Source organism: Hippopotamus amphibius, chromosome 4, assembly GCF_030028045.1.
Source record: "Hippopotamus amphibius kiboko isolate mHipAmp2 chromosome 4, mHipAmp2.hap2, whole genome shotgun sequence".
NCBI lineage: Eukaryota > Metazoa > Chordata > Mammalia > Artiodactyla > Hippopotamidae > Hippopotamus > Hippopotamus amphibius.
Window position 1 is genome coordinate 4,019,472 of NC_080189.1, and position 18,867 is coordinate 4,038,338.

Sequence of the window (18,867 nt, forward strand, 5' to 3'; positions counted from 1 at the left end):
GGCCTGTCACATTTAGGAACATGAGGCAGCACTTCTGCACTGTGCTTGGGGGCCTTTTTCAGTAGTGAAATCACCAAGAAAACATCCACAAAATGTGAAAAACATGGCATGAAATAACTGTGAGCAGGACCCTGGTTTACAGTCGGAGCTGAAATAAGGAGGCAGAATGTCACCCTGTCTGACCTCTGCTAGGGACATGCATGCAGCAACTCGAGATTCTCACCCCTTTGTGCAGGTTTATGAATGACTGCAGGGGTGGCGCAAGTATTGAGTTGGGGTTACAAGTGGATTTTAGTGAATCGGTGAATTTGCAGATACGGAGTCTGTAAACCGTGAAGTACAGGACTGACTGTGCTTTGCAAATGCTCCAGCCTAGTGACCTCTGGAAGTAGCTTGTGAGCATGTGTGTGTGTGCGTGTGTGTGTCTGCCTAGATGTAGGTGTAAATGTAGGTGTACATGGGGATGTAGATGTAGGTGTGGAGGTACCAAACTTAAAAAGCAGAAGCAGAAGTGGGACTTCGCTGGTGGCGCAGTGGTTAAGAATCGCCTGCCAATGCAGAGAACATGGGTTCCAGCCCTGGTCCGGGAAGATCCCACATGCCTCGGAGCAACTGAGCCCGTGCACCGCAACTACTGAGCCTGTGCTCTAGAGCCCGTGAGCCACAACTACTGAGCCCACATGCTGCAACTACTGAAGTCTGCGTGCCTAGAGCCCATGCTCTGCAACAAGAGAAACCACCTCACTGAGAAGCCTGCGCACCACAACGACGAGTAGCCCCTGCTCCTCACAACTAGAGAAAACCCGTGTGCAGCAATGAAGACCCAATGCAGCCAAAAATAAATAAATAAATAATAAAAAAATAAATCTTAAAAAAAAAAAAGCAGAAGCGTCCGGTACACACCAGGAATAATGCATTGTGCGGTTTTTTCCTCCTCGCCTCTAAAGACAAGAACCAAATGATCTCCAAGCCCAGGGACCATCTCTCAGTTCCTTGCATGTCTGAGACACGTTCTTGCCGTGAGGACTTGGTGTATCCTGTCCTCTCCATCTGGAATCCTCTTCCCTCACTCTCCCCATAGCCGGCGCTTCCTCACCTCAACATCTCAAATAAAACGTTGCTTCCTCAGAGCTCCTTCTCTCCCCAACCTTATTAGTCTGGTTAATCCCACCCTTTAAGCGCCAGGACACTAACCTGTTGTTTCCTTGGCAGCATGTAACGCAATCAGCTTTTCTAGGTTCCATTTTGCACCCGCTGCCGGTGATGGTGCCTGGCACACAGCGGTCAGGGCGTTTGTTGAATGAGTGACGGGATGAAGGTCACTGAAGATGGCCGAGCCAGGCCCAAGGTCGCGCAACTGGGTTACTTCCTGGCTACCAGCGCGGGAGGAAGTTCAGGCATAGCGGCTGTCACCCTGTGTTATTAACTAGATTTACGGAAGATGCAGACACATGTAAATTACACAGAGGGACACCCCAGTGATCTATAGCCGTGGTTTTCAAGGGTCTGAAGTGTCTCTCGTTTCCATGAGATCCTCAAAACCACGGCAAGTGGGAAAAGGGGAGCTGAGGGAGGGGATGTGAGCTGTCCACACACCTGGCCTCTGGTCATCCAGAACAGCCAATCATGGTACTGTTTATACATTTCAGCCTCATATCAGGTTTTGTTTGACAAGAGGTTTTCCTGATTTATTCAGATGATATTCATTGGCCAGTAGTTTTCAGAAACTTAGTTTGGCTTTCAAAGTCTTCCGTAGTGTGGCCCTGGTAACCTGACTGTTTGTCTATCTCCCCAAAGCACTCTGCCCTCCTGGCAGGTGGGTTGACCCCAGGTCTAGAGGACGTGTGGCCTGCGGTTGAAACACTGCCCCCTGGCTTGTGCTGGTCCCCCGGCCTACAGGCCTTCACGCACATGTCTGACCGTTATCCTTGCTCCCAAAAAAGGTGAAGTCTCGCCTCCGTGAAGCCGTGGAGGATACGCTAGGCCACACTCATCCCAGCTCCAAGACACAACAGATCTGTTACATTTTCTCTCCTGTTTATTAACTGTTTCTATCAACAAAGCATTTAGAATTTCCTTGTACAAAGCAAGTATTCAGTAATGCACGGTGACTGATTAGTGGCTGAAATTATAAGAAGGTTGAAGTCACCTCTCTCTTTCTATTTCTCTCTGTCTCACACAACCACACAGAATATGCAAAGATAATGTATAATTAACACCCATTATTTTTCAATGCTTTTTTTGTCACCTGCTAATTCAATAAATAATTATTGAGAGTTTATGATGTGTCAGGCATTGGAGATACAGTAGTGAAATAAACAGACAAAAATCTCTGTTCTCATATAGTTTGTCTGTTAGCAGGGAGAGACAAAATAAAAATAAGTATAGTATTTTAATGTCAGATCATGAGAAATGCTATGAGACAAACAGTGCAGGGAAGGGGTGTGGGGTGTGAAAAGGGTTGGATAGGGGAGGCCTCACTGAGAGGATGCTAGCTGAGCCCAGACTTGAAATAGGAGAGAGAGTGAGCCCCGTGGCCGTCTGTGGGCAGAACACTACACATGATGGCGGCAGGTGCAAAGGCCCCGAGGCAGCACTGTGCATGGCATGTCTGAGAGGGTGAGGGGGCCGGTGGAGTGAGTGAGGAGAGTGATGGGGTATAGAGAGGTGACTGGGTGAGTTATGTATGGTCTTTGAGGCCTCTTGTAAATTTAGTGGGATTTTTCTCTGAATGTGATGCTACTTCATTGGAGTTATTGACCAGTGAATGACTCAATCTTACATTTTTAAAAAGTCACTTGGCATACTTCACTCTGTATGACAGACTCTAGATCCATCCACATCTCTACAAATGACCCAATTTTGTTCCTTTTTATGGCTGAGTAATATTCCATTGTATATATGTACCACATCTTCTTTATCCATTCATCTGTCAATGGACATTTAGGTTGCTTCCATGTCCTGGGAAATTAGGATGGACATATACACACTACCACGTATAAAATCGATAGCTAGTGGGAACCTGCTCAGCTCAGCGCTCTGTGACGACCTAGATGGGTAGGATGGGGGGTGGGAGAGAGGTCCAAGAAGGAGGGGATATATGTATGCACATAGCTGATTCACTTCATTGTACAGCAAAAACTAACACAACATTGTAAAGCAACTGTACTCCAGTAAAAGAAAGTCACTTGGCTGGTGTGCTGAGATTTAGATGTTGGGGTTTAAGAGCAGCTGCCTTATAACCTATTAGCGGGCTGTTGTAGGAATCCAGGCAAAGCCTTTGGGGGTCATGATGGTGGGGTGGGGAGAAATCAGCGGATTCTGAGGGCACAGCATTTATAACACGGAGCTGAAGGATTTTCTGCCTGAAATTCCGGGGTAGGGGTGGGGAGAGGAATCAAGGCTGACTCCCCCGTTTTTGTGGGAGGAGCAGGTTGGGGACGGCCGGTCAGAGGTCTGGTTAGGTTGGAGATGCCTGTGAAACGTCTGAGCAGTGGGATATGCACATCCACACTTCAGAGAGAGGGACACACCTGGAGATAACAGGTTGGAGGCCACTGCTGCGGACGCTGCTTGAAGCTGTGAGGCTGGACCACACCACCCAGGGAGTGAGGCTCAGCCCGATTCACAGACCCATAAAAGTGGAAATCGGGAAAAGTAGCTGGACTGTAAGCCCTGATGCACCCCAGTTCCTCACCATTCCCCCAGCATGGAGTCACTGCTCAGTAAAGTTTATTGACCAAGCAGCGATTTACAAGCCGTGTCCACCAAGAGCTGGCCATTGTTCAAGAACTGAAATATCCTGATTTCTAGTCCAAGGGTCTTCTGCTGTCCTTTACTTCCCCCCAGATTTAATTCTTATTATTTCACTCACAATAAACACGAGTGTGCTTTACATTTCTGTCCTAATTTCTTTACTAATTTTCAGTTTGTCCAAGTCATTATTTTTAAATAAAATTTTCTTAATCTTAGGATGCCTTTAAAACTAGGTAGCTGCATATTTTTATTCTTCTATTTTAAGAACAAGTGAAGACATGAAATAATTTTCTTAATGAATCCAATTTTTTAAAGGGAGAGTAAGAATTTTTAATTTAATAACAATGCTTTTTACCTGTTCCATTGAATTATAACAATAGTCGACCCTTTAAAAATCTGATTGTTATAGATTTTCTCTACATCGTTAGAGATGACATGTTATATTAGATGTTTAAAAGCCTGAAGAAACATAAAGATCCATCTTGGCTTGTGTCAGATAAATTTTCAAATAAAAAGGAACAATAGGTATAGGGAATGAATTCATAAGTTAATGTGCATTTTTAAAAATACAGGTTAAATTAGATTTAGGATTATATTAAATCCGAGTGAATCTTATCAGCACTAACTTGGAGGAACACTTCTCTCCTGTACAGGTGAGTTACTGTGTGTACTCAGTGTTACTAAAATATAAAAGCACTAGCTTTGGCTTGTGCTTTTATACTGGGTTTTCATACTGGCTTTTCCCCATCTAAGTAACAGGCATCCTTTTCATGTCTCTCTTTGCCTTCGGTCCCCTAGTGATTCTGGAACTCCCACTATTTTCTGTTATCTTTTTTAGGGGTAAAACCTATAAAGATGGAGATTTTTCTTCAAAACATCCCTGCTATACCACTTACACTTACACTTGCCTTGGAGAATGTAGCCGCTACCATGAACACTGTCAGTGAGCAAATTACTTCCTCTCTGACAGAGGACACCAGGACGGTGGGTTTTGTTTTGGAGACGTGTCCCGTGTGCACCGCATTGGGGTCGGTGGGAGGGAGGAAGTGCTGTGTGGCCAAAGTGGACATTGAGCCTTATGAGTAGACAGTGCTAGAACCTTCTATGAAGGATAGGACTGATGCTCTCTGCCCATGAATGCCTCCCTCTCTGGCCTGACGTATCTGCATTCCAGATGCATTCTCTCGCAATCCGAAAGGTGACAAAACCTAAAGGAGAATTTTCCAGGAAGGTCTCACCTTGTCATGATATGTGCACATCTTGTGACATCATTGATTCTTTTTCTCAAACAGAAAATATGTAAACAATTAGAGGTCAGGAAAAGATGGGGGGAGCCAGCTTCCTGACAGTGGGCAGAAAAGGAGGCTCGTTAAGGACATGTAAAGTTGGTCCCAGGAAAAGCAATGATTCTAGAGACTTCATCTGTCACACCATTCTTATAAAAGATGACTGCTTGCAGATTTCACACCAGCTCCCCAAATTGAAAAGTACATGTGTCGAGTATTCATGGGAAAGTCTGAATGAGGGCGCCTGGCAGAAGGCGGGCACACCTCTCATAGTCAGCGGGTAATCTCTGTCCAGTCATCCCCTGCCCTGGAACGGGACCGGGAAGGACGCAGGGTCCCACCTGCCACCAGGGAAGGCTGTGTAGAGGGCATGGCCTGGCAGCTGCCTCGTGAGCCTGTCACATCTCTGACCACACAGAGCCTGGCTTCTGCAATGGGGGCAGGAGGGAAGTCTGGAAGGGTCAGAACTGCCCGCTGCTGTTTGTCCCCATTTCAGCAGCACCAAACATTGTCAAAGCGTAGCTCACTTCATCATACCGTGCCTGTCACAGCTGGCCTTCGGTGATGCTCCCACCATGACTGGGGGCGTTCAAGGAATGTCTCCCAATTTCCTTCTGTCTTACAACTCTCCTGGTCTTAAGCAGCATCCAGTGATTTGCAATGGTCTTTCTGTGGCCACATCATAAACAGCCATTTAAGCACAGAGTGTTTGGGTGTGGGGAGCAAGCCTCCCTGTAACTGCAGCTTGATGTGGGCGGGGCAGGTCTTTCTTAACTTTGAGAATGGATAACATATTATTAGACAGAGGTAGTCTAAGCCATGTCAAGGACATAAAGAATAAAGGGGGAAAAAAAATCTAAGCACAGAGATTTGATTTCCGTTTCTCAGCTGACGTCTCACTGTCCAGCTGCTCACTGCCAGTTTCCAGCATATTCTACGGTATCCTCCGTGCCTCCAGGGTGGACTTTTAGTTGTTAACTATCATGGAACAGCCCACTCCCTGGATGGGTGTGAGGTCATCCCACAATTCCTGCAGTTTTCCAAAGTGCTACCATGGAGATAGGAGACCCCACAATGTCTCAGTTTTTGCAGTAAATTCACACTGTGTGAGCATTTGCAGGAATCGGCAAACTGGTTTCATGGAAGAACCACACTATGTTAAGCCCAAATTAATGTGCATTGGAAACACGTGCGTCATTTGCTACCAACATTAATGAGGAAAGGAGCTCTCACCCCGTCCAATTCTACATGTAAGTGAGGACCCTGAGGTTCTCATGGAGACAGCCCACCATTGGTGGAGCCTGGCGGGAACAGGAGTCTCGTGACCTGAAGTCCGTGTCTTTTCCTTTCACGCCCTTTAAAGGGTGTAGATGGGTTTGAGGGAAACACTGCAAAAGGAAAAGTACCCTCTTGGCCCCCACATGCCTCCTCCAACAGGGAGATTCGGAGAGAGTTGATACTCATTATTTGCTGATTCCGTATTCGCGAACTCGCCTACTTGCTAGAATGTATTTGTAACCCCCTCATCGATGCTCCCAGTGCCTTTGGGGCCATTTGCAGATGTGCACAGAGCCTCAAGTACCTGAGTTGCTGGAGGTGTAACTCCTCACTGAGGTCGAGCCAGGCAGCGCTCTGTCTTGTGGTATTGGCTCTTGTGCTGTGATCAAGGGTCCTTCTCGGGGTCTCTTTAGTGACCTGGTTTCTGCATTTTTGAGCTCTTTGTGGGTGATTTTATTGTTAAAGGGAGACCCTAATCATAGTGACAAGGTGCCTTCTTGTGTTCCCAAGTGCAAGAACGCTGTGGAGTGCCTTATGGAGAAAATACCTACACATGTTTTGTGAGCTGCGTTCAGGTTGAGTTTTGGTGCTCTTGGCCATGAATTCAATGGTGATGAATCCAAAAATATATTCAATAAGGTTTCTTTTAGCAGAAACACACATAAAAGAAGGTCATGTATTGATGGGTGGATGAAAAATGTTGTGACCAGAGGCTGCCAGGAAACTAAGCCTGTATTTTCCATAGAAAAATGGTTCAGTATTCGCTAATTCAGGACTCACTGAAACTTCATAGAATATAATGATTACAAATAATAAGAATTGACTGTCCTTCTTTGACTTAATTAAATATTTAATTCCCTTTGTGTGCGTGTACAAGTGTATATGAGTGTTTATGATAAGAAATAACTATACTCCTTCTCCCAAATTGTTATGGGTTATTGATTGATTGATTGATTGATTTTATTGGCTGTGTTGGGTCTTCACTGCTGCTTGGGCTTTTCTCTAGTTGTGGTGAGCGGGGGCTACTCTTCTTTGTGGTGCGCAGGCTTCTCATTGCGGTGGCTTCTCTTGTTGTGGAGCATGGGCTCTAGGTGGGCAGGCTTCAGTAGTTGTGGCCCACAGACTCAGTAGTTGTGGCACATGGGCTTAGTTGCTCTGTGGCATGTGGGATCCTTCCGGGCCAGGGCTGGAACCCGTGTCCCCCTCATTGGCAGGTGGATTCTCAACCACTGCGCCACCAGGGAAGTCCTGCTATGGGTTCTTTAATCGACGCATATTTCTACAGCTCTTCCTTTGCATCAGCATTTTCTTAAGTTCTTTGGAGAACATGGATACATGAAGTCTTCATCACCTTGGCTCCAAAATACGCGTTCTAATGCAGCGCACGCACACACACACACACACATCTAAGGAATAGAATATTGACATAGAGCTAAGAAGAGCTACAGGAATTTATTGGCCTGTCCCTGCTTTGAAGACCAACATGGTCAAACAAGAGGGCTGCTGGGAAGATGCAGAGGCTGAGGATGGCCGGGGTTTGGGCAGGTGCAGAAGAAGGCAGTTAATTTCAGGAAGAGCACATGGTGACAGATGCACCAGGAACCCTACAGAAGGGAAGGAGGGGGGGGTTATACTGTAAGAAATATTGTAGAGGAATATGATGCAATTTAAAGCCGATGGGAAAAGACTGCTAAGTTATTCCCATTTCATCACCATTTTATTGTGATTTAAAAGCTTTCCATAAAACAAATCTGAGATTTTCAGAGGTAATAGTTAAGTAGAAATACCTCTGCGTTAAAACAGCTGTGGACATTGAAGAGTATTTTAAAAATAAAATACTAGGAGCAAGATGGGCCCTAGAACGAAACAGGGTTTAAATTGTGTTGAGGTAAAATAATGCCTGTGGGTTTATTGTGTTAATTAATAGGACATATTGTGTGATAGCTGAGCCTGGCTGCTATCTCCATGATAGGTGGTGTTTATCAAAGAGCAAACTTAAGAATAAAATTCTGTAGGTCCTGGAGAGGGTGGGTGGCAGGAGCCCTTCATGACTCTGTTCTGTGGGTTGTGGATGAAACTGTCGCGTATGGAATGTCACCCAGCTGAATGGTGTGTGCTGGCAGATGACAGGGGACAGTGGCTATGTAAACTGGCCACGCAGTGCAGAGGTGGTGGAAACCCAGCCACAAGGCCCCCGGCTCCCCAGAGGAAGGGCAGGGCAGGAGGGCAACTCTTCTCTGATTAGTTCTGAGATGTGTAAATACTGCACTTTTGCAGAGACAGAGAAACTGATTTCCTACTTCTTTGAGCTCAAAAATTTAATTTCAAGTTACCTTCTTGAGTTTGCAGAGCTTTAGAGACTCGAGGCAAGACCGCCTCCCAGGTGTCTGATTCCCAGTGCAGCATTTTTTGTACTTGACTCCAATATTTTCTAACGTGCAGGCAGTGCTCTGGGCCTCTGCTTTCTTTTCGTGCCTTCATACCTTTAATCCAATTGTAGTCAAGTCTTGTTCTCACCTGAGGTCTCTTTTTCTCCCCACAGTGACTTTGCATAATGCATTTTTGGTGCTTTATAGATTGATTTTATAGTTTAACTCCCAGAGGATATTCTTTATAACAAGTGTGTTTGTCAGCTAAGGCAACCATAACAAAATACCATAGGTTGGATGGCTTTAATAGGAGAAAAATATACTTCTCACAGTTCCAGAGGCTGGAAGGCGAAGATCTAGTTGCCAGCTGATTCATTTTCCTGGTAGGGCTCTCTGCCTGACTTTCAAATGGCCGCCTTCCTGGTGTCCTCACACGGCAGGGAGAGGGGAGGAAGCAAGCTTGTCAGGGCACTAATCCCCTGGTGAAGGCTCTTTGCTTGTTAACCTTCTAAGCTTCATTACCTCACAAAGGTCCTGTCTCCAAATACCATTGCCCTGGGAGTTAGGGTTTCAGAAACGATGGGGGATGTGGGGACATGATTCAGTCCGTGGCACCAAGTAACTTGAAGGAACCAAACATCAGCTATAATATCCAGACGTGGAGATCAGTAACTTGGGGTCAGTAGTAAATAGTAGAAAGTTTTGCTTAAAGTCTGTGCAATTACACGTTGATACTTTTCAGAGGCAAACTGCCCATTAGTATCAGTGATTAATCATAATTGACACAATATGCCTCGAGATTCCCTGGACCTCTCCAGGGGTAATGAAGCACATATCCGCCAGATGGAAGTTACAGTGTGAGGTACCCTGACCCGCCATCAGGGCGTCGCCAGAGTTCCTCTCTCAGCATTTTCACAGGCATCTTTCTTTACAGATTCGGAGTCCGTAAGGACCACAGAAGTCTGAGCTTGCAAACTTGAGAGCTCATTCCAATGCACCCTTGAATATTCCCCACTTGTGTCCCTGCTCTACCGTCTACACCTGATGATAAATTCCACCATCAACTGTAAGGTACTTATCGTGATGTTTGCCGTCCTTTGAGACAAAAGTACTTCCCAGAAGATGTAGGTTCCTTCCATTACCTTTCTTGTCTTTTTGTAACAGACCATCAAGCTCAAAAGCAGCTCTACAACTTTACTGAGTTGACTGAAATGACATTTAAGTCAGTGGTTAAGCCCAATTGCCCACAGAATTCTCTAAACAGAAATCTCATAATTATAGAATCTGTGATGTTTCAGTTCCTGGGTTTCACGTCATCATCTTTCAGGGAAATTTTGAACAACTAGAAAAAAGGAATTAACATCCTACAGAAATGGGACTTCCTAGGTGGTGCAGTGGTTAAGAATCCATCTGCCACTACAGGGGACACAGATTCAATCCCTGGGCCGGGAAAATGCCACATGCCACGGAGCAACTAAGCCCGTGTGCCACAACTGCTGAGCCTGTGCTCTAGAGCCTGTGCAACTACTGAAACCCACACGCCTAGAGCCCATGCTCCACCACAAGAGAAGCTGCCGCAATGAGAAGCCCGTGGACCACACTGAAGAGTAGCCTCCGCTCACCACAACTAGAGAAAGCTCGTGTGTAGCAACAAAGATCCAACGCAGCCAATAAATACATAAATTTATTAAAAAAAATACGAGGGGATAAACATTAAAAAAAAATCCTGCAGAAGTCATAGCCCAAGAACATGTAGATTGTGTGTCTAATGGGAGCAAGCAGTCCTTGCTGCGGTTGAATTTTATCCTATGGCAATTGGGAATCTGCCCAGAGTTTTGTGGGAATCTCTCACTTTTGCATTTTTTTTTCTAGGCTTGTGAAGGAGTATAAAGGCATCAGCCTGTTGACAACCAGGCAGCTGCCCAGTCGTATCTGATTTACCCCATTTCTTGAGACTGAGTTAGATTTGGACCCGAACATGACTAACCTCCCATATTCCTTCCTCAGATCTAGACTTAGGGACCCTCCAAGAGGGCTGCTGTGAACACCTGGGCTCAGGATGCCCACCTGGTCAGCTGAACAGAGACTCTTAGTCTCGATCACAAACCTGCTCCCCTGGCAGAGTAGAGAGCCCGAAGGGGGGCCCATTCCCCCCAAAAGTGAACATGAAGGGATGCCTGCATGGCTGGTTCACAGCAAACAAGAGGAACCACCTGCAGTGGTGTGGTGAGCACTCACCAACCCAGGAGAGGAGTGGTCTCGTCTCTACAGTGTGACTTACCCAAGGCCCAGGTGCCTCCGTCCTTACCCAGGGCGTGTGTGGGTGTGTGTCCATCTGAAGCTATTGATCAAAATTATTGCAGCTTCTCTAAACTCATCTTGGACTTTAACAAGGTTTATTTGACCAGGAAAAGAATATTGTAGGAACTCACTCAAAGAGGGATCACGTGCTTGGAAACAGAAAAGTCTGTTTTCTGCGTGTAACAACAGTCCTTGCTCATGGGCTTCTGCTTCTAGAGAATAGGCAACAGGTTGTGTTTAGTTCCCTGTTTGGGGGGCCGAGTCTCCCTTCATGCCTGGATCCTCTGGGTCCTCCCCGAGTCCTTGTCTGGTTTTCTGATGAAATCCTTCTTTGTCTCAGTCTGATGTCCCTGGTACCTCCCATCCATCCTTCCTCCTCTTCTTAAATACTTCTTTTTCTTCCCTCTCAAATTCCCCTAGACCCTGCCTCACCAGAAAGAGGTTTTGAAAATAGGTATCTGCTATTCTTCATGTGACACTAAGGTCAGAATTTCATTGAACCTCGTTTTCTGCATCTTTGTTTCTGTTTTGGTGTAAGTGGAGGTGGGAATGGGATAAAAACAATTGCTCTTGAGGCTCCTGTGAGAGGAGATGAGAAAGGTAATACATCAAAATCAACCAGAGCAAGATATTATTTCACCACAGGTGGTCCTGCTTCAGGTGGAAGTATGGTACAGAGATGGGCTCCAGAAGTAGGGACATCCTTTCAGACACCAGAAATAAAATGTTGAGAGGATAGAGCTTATGTTAGGACTCCCACTGCAAAACAGACATGCACACAAGAACACAAGGAAATTTTGGAAGGTGTTAGAGATATTTAGTGCTTGATTGTAGTGATCATATCATGGCTGTACATATATGTCCAAATTCATGAAGCTGTAGACATTAAATGTGTGAAATTTTGTATATTGATTATGCCTCAATAAAGTTTTAAAAAGAAATAATCAGTATTCTGTGGCAGATAAGCACAGAAACCATGAAGTCAGTAGTGATAAAGCATGAGACAGATCCCCATCACTTTGACAAAGGAGCAAAATAGCAACAAGGATCACTGCCCAGGAGCAGAACTAAATTCAAAAAGAACAGCATCTTGGGTGCCCCTGCGGGGTAAACAAAGGTCCACAGGTGTAGCTGAAGTCAGGTACCACAATTAAGATCACCAGGGCAACTCTGGGGCATCCCAGTGCATGGCAAGGGCAGGGCTGAGGATGCATGAGGCCGCGGGAGAGCACACCTCAGGGGTCTCTGACAGAGGACCCCTCAGTGACCGATAACACTGTCTGCTGGAACAGTCCCCATCGTTGCCCCAGCAAGCATGGCAGGGATGCTGAGACAGGCCCATTTCTGGAGACCTGGGGCTCCCCTGATGGAGGACTTTGGATTGAGGACTCTCCACCGGCCTAACCAAACCCTCCTTAAGGCTCCTCTGCATCTAAGACACTCCCACCTTCCTCTCTCCTCTCTTTTTCCCTGGAGGAGGGGCAGGGAGGGGACAGGCCACTGTGAGAGCCTCCCACGCTCACCACTCTCCCTCCACACTTTTCTCTCTTAGGCATTTCCTCTAGTACATTTCTTAGCTGTTTAATCCCATCTCCGTGGTCAGAGGACATGGACTAACACAGGTGGTACTAATAGTGGTCTGAGACATTAGGCAATAAATTGGGGAACTGATGCTTTTCACCCTCACCTGCAGGTGAGGATGTCGTGCTGCTTGTGAATTGGGGCACGGAGAGACCCTGGCACAAAGTGGGGGCTGAGCTGTGTGACCTTTCACTGATGCTGACTTGGGAAAGTGTTTTTTAATGAGATGGTCAGTCAGGTGTGGCCACAAGAGGAGGCAGAGGAGAGGCTCAGGAAAACAAAGTATATTATACACTCAGGTCCTCGAGATGGGAGGCACAGCCCTCCATGCAGGGCCACGTGGGGTAGCACCAGGGTGGCTGGGAGAGAGAAGCCAAGGGTGATGGGAAGGTTACTTTATACTGAGGAAAGCAGAATCATCAGGCTTGTCAGAGACTGCTGGACATAGGGTCTGCACTGTCACTGATATGCAGAGGTCCAAACACTCATCATAGCCCAGCTTTAAGAGCGGGGAATATGTGACCTACATAAAAATTGGAGCCTCAGCTTCTGTCCACCTCACAGTGATTCCCTGGGACCATGGATCTACTCAGTGGTCATTTCTCCAGGCCCCAAATACAGAATTGGAATTAATATCCTTCACTTTTGGAGTAACCCCATCACTGGGTTTCTAGGATGCAGAACAAGAACTATCCTAGTGTGGAAGGCCCAGGGGAAACTTCTGAAAATCCCTCTTCACTCCTCTGCCAAGATAGTAAATAAAAAATATTATATCCCAGAGGGAGTCAGCGAAGATTTGTGCCACCACTAAATACTCAAAGAGTATAAGGAAGGTGGACCCATTGTGTCTCTCCTCATTTCAGCAGTGTGGGCCCTGCAGGAACTGTGCACATCCTGGAAAAAGACCGTTGGCTCACACAGACTGAAGAATAAGCCGTGTTTGCAGCCAGACGTGGATTGCTCCTAAGGCAGATGGGTGTGGCCTCGTGTACGTTGTCTGCCTCCATCAATCTGGCAAATGTGTTCTTCCATCCAGTTAGAAAAGGCTGTGACTTCGCTGGTGGTGCAGTGCTTGAGAATCTTCCTGCCAATGCAGGGGACACAGGTTTAATCCCTGCTCCAGGAAGATTCCCACATGCCACAGAGCAACTAGACCCGTACACCACAACTATTGAACCTGTGTGCCGCAACTACTGAAGCCTGTGTGCCTAGAGCCTGTCCTACACAACAAGAGAAGCCAAACCCACGCACCACAGAGTAGCCCCCACTTACCGCAACTAGAGAAAGCCTATGTGTAGCAACGAAGACCCAATGCAACCAATAAATAAATAAATAAATAAATAAAAAGAAAAGGCATCAGAAATAGTTCACCCCCATTTGGGATGGACAGCCATGTTCATTTGTATTTTGTCTCAGGGCTGTGTTAATTCTCTCTACCCCTTGCTCTGTGGTCATCCCCAGCCTTCCCCTGACCCCACCCTATTATTCATTAAAAGGATTTCCCCCTTGAAAATTCCCTGGCAGTGGTTAGGACTCGGTGCTTTCACTGCCGGGGTCTGGGTTCAATCCCTGGTTGGGGAACAAAGATCCCACAAGCCATGTAATGTGGCCAAAAACAGGGGGTTTCCCCCAAGAAATTTCTTGTATTTTTAATCTTATCTGCTTTGCAGAATATCTTGACCAAGTCAATGAGCACCTCAGAAGCTATAGAATGTCTGACATTTCTAACTCTTACTGTTTTGCGTGTAAAAGTATTAGTGTTTATGTTAATTTCTTTCAAAGATATGTAGTAAATTAAAGCTCAATATAGCCTAGTGCAGACTGTCAGTCATGCCTGGACATGGAAATCACCTGGAGAGCTTTAAATGCATGGCGAGGCCTTTGATCGCTCTCAGAAAGAATGACCTCTTGGTCTGAGTGGGCCTCGGTGTGCGCATTTTGACAAGCAAGTTAACATCAAGTCTCAGCTTTCCTTCTGTCCAGGAGAGACTATTTAATCCTCTGCCCCATGGCTTGCTCTTGTGTTTCCTTCAAAATCTTCCTCAAATGTTGCTTCTCAAAGAGGCCTTCCCTACCCTTCAGTTCGTGTTGCAGTCTCCCCTCATGGCACCCCAATCCCGTCTCCGCTGGGCTCCCCATTAGAGCACCTCTGTCCTTAAAGAGAACTGTAGAATGAACGTGCTCCCTTGGCTTACTGCGCAGGTCCCTCTGTTAGAAAGTAAGCTGCATGCAATGGAAACTGTGTGTCCTTTGTTCATATCGGGAACACAAGTCAGCAAACTACAGCCCAGGGGCTCAGTATGGCCCCACGCCTGTTCCTGTGGATCAGCTTTGGGGAGCACAGCCCCCCGTTTGCCTACAGATTGTCTGTGGCTGTTTTTGTGCTGCACTCAGCTGCTACAGAGACTGTCTGAGGACCTGCAGAACCTGAAATATTCACTGCTGGCCCTTCAGAGAAAACGTTTGCTGACCCTTGGTATGGAAAGTACCTGGCGTATAGTATGTGCTCAATAAATAGTCACTCATTCGTTCAACAGTATGTCTAGCACAGAATTGGCACTCAAAGTGGTAATTTTCTTTTAAAATATTTATTTATTTATTTATTTTATTGGGCTGTGTTGGGTCTTAGTTGCAGCACGTGGGATCTTCGTTGAGATGTGCGGGGTCTTTAATTGTGGCATGTGGGACCTAGTTCCCTGACCAGGGATTAAACCTGGGCCCCCTGCATTGGGAGCACAGAGTCTTCGCCCCTGGACCACCAGGGAAGTCCCTCAAAATGGTAATTTTTATATTTGGTTTGATTAAAAGTGAGTGTGGCCAGATCAGAGAATCAAATCCCTAGTAATTTATTGAGTGAAATATTCATCCACATGGACTGTGATACATTTGCTAAGATTGTAGGTAGAAAAGAAGACTGGGTTTCTTTACCTTCACACTTTTCCTGCAGAGGAAAGGGGCGTGATTGGAAAGAAGGAGGTTTCATTGCCTCCTTTTGTTGCCCACGTAATTTTTGTGCTTGTTTTCAAGCTTCAGGTAATGCCAATCAGGAACTTCCCTGGTGGTCCAGGGGATAAGACTCTGTACTCCAATGCAGAGGGCCTGGGTTCAATCCCTGGTTGAGGAACTAGATCCCGCATGCAGCCAAAATAAACAAATAAATAAATAATTTAAAAAATACCAATCAAAGGAATTGTCCCTACGTAGGAAATTGGGTTCCTTTGTTGCTCTGTAAAAGGTGAATTTCCCTGTACAGAGGTGCAGGCATTCAGCCTCCCCTAAGTTCCGAGGTCTGGATGACCTTTGGCTGGCAACCTAGAAGGAGCTGTGTTTGGAATTTTCTCACCATCATTATCCTGAAATTGATTTTTAAATTGTGCATTAGTGTATTCATGAGGGAACATCTGCTTTTCCTGCCAGAGCAAAATTGTAAGGTTGGAGAACTTTATCAACAGGATCTCTGGCTTCTCCTGTCTTCTTTGACCTTTAAGGCAGCGTTCTTACCCTTTTTTTGAGATATGGACCCTTGGACCATCTGGTAAGGTCCGTTGGCCCTCCTAAGAATGAAGTACTTAAATGCAAAAAGAAGGAAAAAGAAAACCATGGGATTACAAAGAAAATGAATGACTATATTGAAATTGCAGTTATCAAACCTTTAAAAAAGAAATTTTGACATAGGCATGTGCTTCTTAAACTAAAAGTTACAGATAAGAATTTCAAAGTCATGCTGAGAGTAAATAATATTCCGGGATATGTGCAACAAGCATAATGTGGTATTCAAAACATCAGTGCTTTCTAATGGTAATGAAATCGTAGGCCTTGCTGATGGAGCTGTGGATGTTGCCTGCGTTCATAATTAAAGGAGATGCTAACTTTCGGTTAGTGGTGAAGGAAATAAAGATGCCATTTTACCTCCATATTCTTTCGCGGACCCCCCTTTCCACCCCAGTGAAATTTTCTGGGCACTGTGCAGTCTTGGAAAGTATACTTCAGTTTAACCTTAGGGTGAATTTAAGCCCATACATTTTATCACCCAAAGAGAGGTACCTTTTAAACTGTACTGCTCAGTCACAAAGGAGGTCTCATTTTCTTTTTAAAGAAATTTCCGTGGTAACCCCTGAAATCTTAGTACAGGTGTAGTGGGGACTCTGTTTATGCCTACAATTAGCCAGCATTTGCAGTAGCCAATTTGCCTAGATCTCACACACATTCTGAAAGCTGGTGAGACGGATATAGAATTGCACAATTTGCAAAGAATGTGTCAGGCAGCGGTAGGTGACAGTTGGCCCTTTGCAAAATAATTCGTGTAACATTATGGGAGTTGGTCTCCTGCATTGCCTCGCTATCTTGCTTTTAGGTGCACGTACTCCTAAGTTGTACTAATGGAGTATTGTATTATTAGTGTTGATAAAATAATAATGATCTTTTTCAGTCACTGAGCATCTTTGTCCCCTGACTTTGTTTGCACAGGAAAATTAAAGGAACAAATTGCCATTGAGTGCTTTTCCACCTCTGCAGGGAAAATCAGCAGCAGAACACAAGCTCAGAATGATCAATGAGCAGATGCTAACAGGTTACGAAACTATGCAAATCGCAGGGCCCTGGAATAAATGAGCTGCAGTGGCTGCTCTGTCAATGTAGACATTGCTCTTGGAACTCAGTAAGGGACACTGATGTTTAAAATAGAAAGAAATGTCTATAATATTTTCCTTCTCCAGACTGAACCATTTCTGGGAGAGCGGAATTACTAAAACATATACAAACCCTGTGTTTCACTTATCCGATGGCCATTTCCCTCCATTTTCTTTGCTGCCTGCACGTACTCACCTTTCCTTCCTCCCAAGAAATGAGTTTGTAGACACTGAAGCTTGTGCTGGTCCATGATTTGAAGAGGGTGTGGGGCTGAGAGTCCCCTAATGGATCATCAGTCCTTAAAGCCAAAACCACGTGAACGCTACACGACACATTTATAGAAGGCAGCATGAGTATTCTTACACATCTAACATTTTATGATGCTAATACCATCTTACAAAACAATAGTAAAACCTAGAACATTGGATCACAGTTGTTGTCTGGTGAGGGCAGTAGAAACCCTGAGAATTACTTTGTGCCAGGCTTTCAATGGGCATTCAGGATGCAAAGATGGAGAAGATATCTCCTGCCCTCGAGGAGATTAAAGGATGGTGAGATAGACAAACAGTAAGCTGTTGTCTGGAAAACTGTGATGAGTGCTTTGAGAGAGAGAAGTCCAGGGGGCGAAAAGGGCAAATAGCAAGTGTACTGAAGGCTTCCTGGAGCATGTGGTACCTGAAGGAGTTAAAGTGAACTAGAAGCACCTCCCCCCAACACACACACCCCAATGAGGACAGGCAGAGGGGCTTTTCGAGTAGATCTGCAGAAAGGTGAGTGAGACGAGGCACGTTAAAGACATGATGAGTAGTTTAGTATGGCCAAGGGAGTGTAAAACATTTGCCACTGAACACCTGTCTCCCATTGTATTTCACTGCGGAGAACTGGGCTAAGATGCTCCGTGGGTGACACTCTGTTCTCTGAACCAGAGACCTGCATCTTCTCAGAATCAATCAATCAACCAATCAATCAATGAATCAATCGATCAATCTCTGTCTCTCTCATCTATCTGTTTACCTATGAACCTAACCACAGCATTGCGCTAAGTGATGTTAACAGAGAATTATTGACTGTGAAGCTAGATCTGCAGAAAGCACCCTGTTGCTCTGTAGAGAGCTGTATGAGAATATGTCTGGGCAACAGACAGAGAGGATCAATTAAGAAAGCCTAAAATGTATCCCATCAAAGTATCAGAAAGAGACAGTGAGAAATGTGGAAAAGAGAGAGTGTTTGGAGAGATCCTGGAAGGGAACACAGTTCTCTGTGATTGTTCAAGGCCAATCTTCAGAAACAGGAAGCCAAAATCTTGAGCAGAAGAAATAAGAAGGAATGGACCCTTAGGTATGCTATAGTGAGCAAGCAGAACTAGAGAGACTAAATGTCTGCCTTTCAGAGAAGCAAGACAGGCTATCTGCAAAAGGAAGATAACTAGGCAGAGAGCTGGTCTCTCAACAGCAAAACCAGCAAATCGAGAAAGAAGTTTCTCAATTGCTAACTCTTTATACAGTGAAACTGTTTTTCCCAGAATAAGGACAAAATAAAAACACTTAGTACCAAGCAAAAAACTTACACTAACAGAAACTAAGAAAGAAATCCAGAAAGCACAGGTTGGCCCAGCACAAGATAGGGAGATAAGGAGTTTGGTCCAGGATGTAAATCAACAGACTGCA